The 2,513-nt window shown below is 49.9% G+C and overlaps 1 protein-coding gene across 1 annotated transcript in view; it reads left to right on the plus strand.

Moving 5' to 3' along the window:
• The first annotated feature begins 1,906 nt into the window (after positions 1–1,906).
• Positions 1,907–2,513, plus strand: part of USF1 (upstream transcription factor 1) — a 6,134-nt gene continuing 5,527 nt past the window's right edge. Inside the window, exon 1 of the mRNA XM_027854873.1 lies at positions 1,907–2,017. The gene's annotated coding sequence lies outside the window, so the exon portion shown is untranslated. The remainder of the gene's footprint in view (positions 2,018–2,513) is intronic.

The following is a 2,513-nucleotide window of genomic DNA, read 5'->3' on the forward strand; positions in this document are numbered from 1 at the left end:
TGTGGGACTGGAATGATTCCTGTTTTAAGGACCTTGGGTAAGAGGTAACATTCAGCAATAAACACAAATGTTCAAATACAAAATTTAAAAAAAGTAATGTAAATAATTGTACAGAAGATTGTAAATTTCCCATTTAGTTTGCTGGGAAAAGAATGTATAACTAACTTTAACAAAATAGTAACAAATAATTGCTCTGTCCACATTAGAACAATATTTTTTTCTCAAATTTGTTCTCAAAATATCTCAATTTTGTTCCTATTATTTACATAGTTGTAGTCAATATTCATTTTGTTCTTTTGCTCCCTTTTTTTCACCCAATATCTCTTAGGTTCATGGATTTAGAGGTAAAGGGGTGCTCATATATCATTTTGACTAACTTTGTTTTACAAATAAACTTTATGCCCAGAAAAGTTTAGCACCTTGCCCAAAGTCACACAAATAAGTAACTGAGCCAGGATCCAACCCAAGTCCTCTGACACCGAAACCAGTTCTCTTTCATAGAAATCTTCCTCTATTTCTTCCTATACCACATTTATCATTTCTTTCAATGCAGATATTCTATTGCTTTCACACACCACAATTCCCAATGATGGGGCATTAGGGTAGTCACCAGATTTTTACTGTTATGATTTATGCTGGTAGGAGTATTTGGTAGATAGGTTTGGTGAACAGACATTGAGATGGTTTTAATTTAAAAAATTTTAAAAAGTATGGGAATTCAATCCAAATTACTGGGTAAGCTTCTTCCTAGAGCCCACCATACTGCACCATGTACTGTTGTTGTTCTTCAGTCCTGTCCTACTTTTCATGACCACGTTTAGAAGTTTTCTTGGCAAACGATACTAGAGAAATTCACCATTTCTTGCTCATCTTTATGGATGAGGAAACTGAAGCAAACAGGGTTAAGTGACTTGCCCAGGGTCACAAAGCTAGTAAGTGTCTGAGACCGGATTTGAACCTCAAGGTGTCTTCCTGATTCCAGGCCCACACACTAGAACACCTTTAAGAGATGGTGGTAGAAGGGGCTATGGGAAATGCAATGTGGCAGTGACTACAGAGCCAGCCTAGGAATCAGAATACTTGGGTTCAAGGCTTTCTTAGCCTGTTGGGTCACCGTGATCTGAGTCACTTGAGCTTTCTAGGCCCCAGGCAACTCTCTAAGACTAAGTCGAAGTGCAGGTATTGGCTTAGGTTGGAAGGAGTTTCTTCACCGGGAGCTCCTCCCTATAGTAATGGAACCACTGGTCAGCTGTACTTTTAAAATAAAAAAATCACTAGGGTAGGATGGTGACCGATTAAAGCCTTTTTGATGCTGAGGGTGACCAGCATCAACTAGGCCCCTTGGGGCTACGGCCTTGGAGTCCACTGGCATGGATGGGTGTGGTCGTGGGGGACCTGGTATGGGTTTTCAGGAGACTCAGGGATCGGAGATCCAAATCCCCCCATAAACTGAGATCGCTGCGTCTGGGCCGCGCCTGAAAAGCCGGCACCTGACAGGTGATGCGCGAGTGGTCGGCCAGGTTCCCGGAAATTCTTCTCAAAGACTGCCCAGACCCAAGATGGCGCCCAGAGCAGCCCTTGTCAAAGATGGCGGCCAAGCCGAGCATCCCTCCCAGACTTAAGATGGTCTCCATCAAGCCTTCGACCCATAGTGGACGGCGAGAGCTGTCAGCTGTCCGGAATCAAGATGACACTATGAGCCAGTAGCATCCCCTCGATGCCAGATGGCAGCAAGCCCGTCCCCATTCGAGCGGCGTCTCGCCAGTTCAACATCGCTTCTGCGCCTCTCCTTTGAAGAAGCGCGCCCCTCACCAAGATGGCGGTAACCGGAAGTGGGCGATGCCCCCCCCCCGCTGCTCCTGGGGAAATAGGCGGATCTGGGAAAGACACTTCCGCCCCGCACCGATATGGCGACGGCTGGTCAGTGCGCATGAGCGGCTGCCCATGGAGAGACCTGGGGCCGAAGGGGGAGAACGCGGTCGAGGGAAGTCGGCGGCTACCTGGGTGCCCTGGACTGGTGAGTGCGGGGCGAGGGGATGAACCAGGGAGCCAAGCGACGAAAGAGAAGCAGGGGAACTGCTTTGGGCAGTTCGTTTCCTTTCGGTCGGGGGAGGTTTGCGGAAGGGAGAGGGTGCGAGCGAGCCTTTGTTTTTTTGGGAGGTGGGGGAGGGGCCGCGTCCTGCTCTTACCCTGCCCCTTCCCGGTCCTCGCCCACTCCCCAGCTTCGCTGATCCCTGCCCCAACCTCTCTTTCCATAGCCCTCGGGCCTCCCTTTCCCGGATCCCTCCTCCTAGCACTCCCTCCCTCCCCCTTCACTGTTTCCCCCCCTTCTGGATTCCTTCCCCCCGACCCCTCCTCCCCGCCCCCTTCCTCTTTCCAGGCTGATGAGGGGCAGCATCTGTTTGGGGCTGCCTCCTTCCTCGGCTTCTCAGCCCCCTCCCAACTCCTACATAAACCTAAGGACTCGGGACCCCAGCTCTCCCTAGACAGCGCTGCCCCTCGGACCCCTGCCC

This window comes from Vombatus ursinus, unplaced genomic scaffold, assembly GCF_900497805.2.
Source record: "Vombatus ursinus unplaced genomic scaffold, bare-nosed wombat genome assembly UNPS02010639.1, whole genome shotgun sequence".
NCBI lineage: Eukaryota > Metazoa > Chordata > Mammalia > Diprotodontia > Vombatidae > Vombatus > Vombatus ursinus.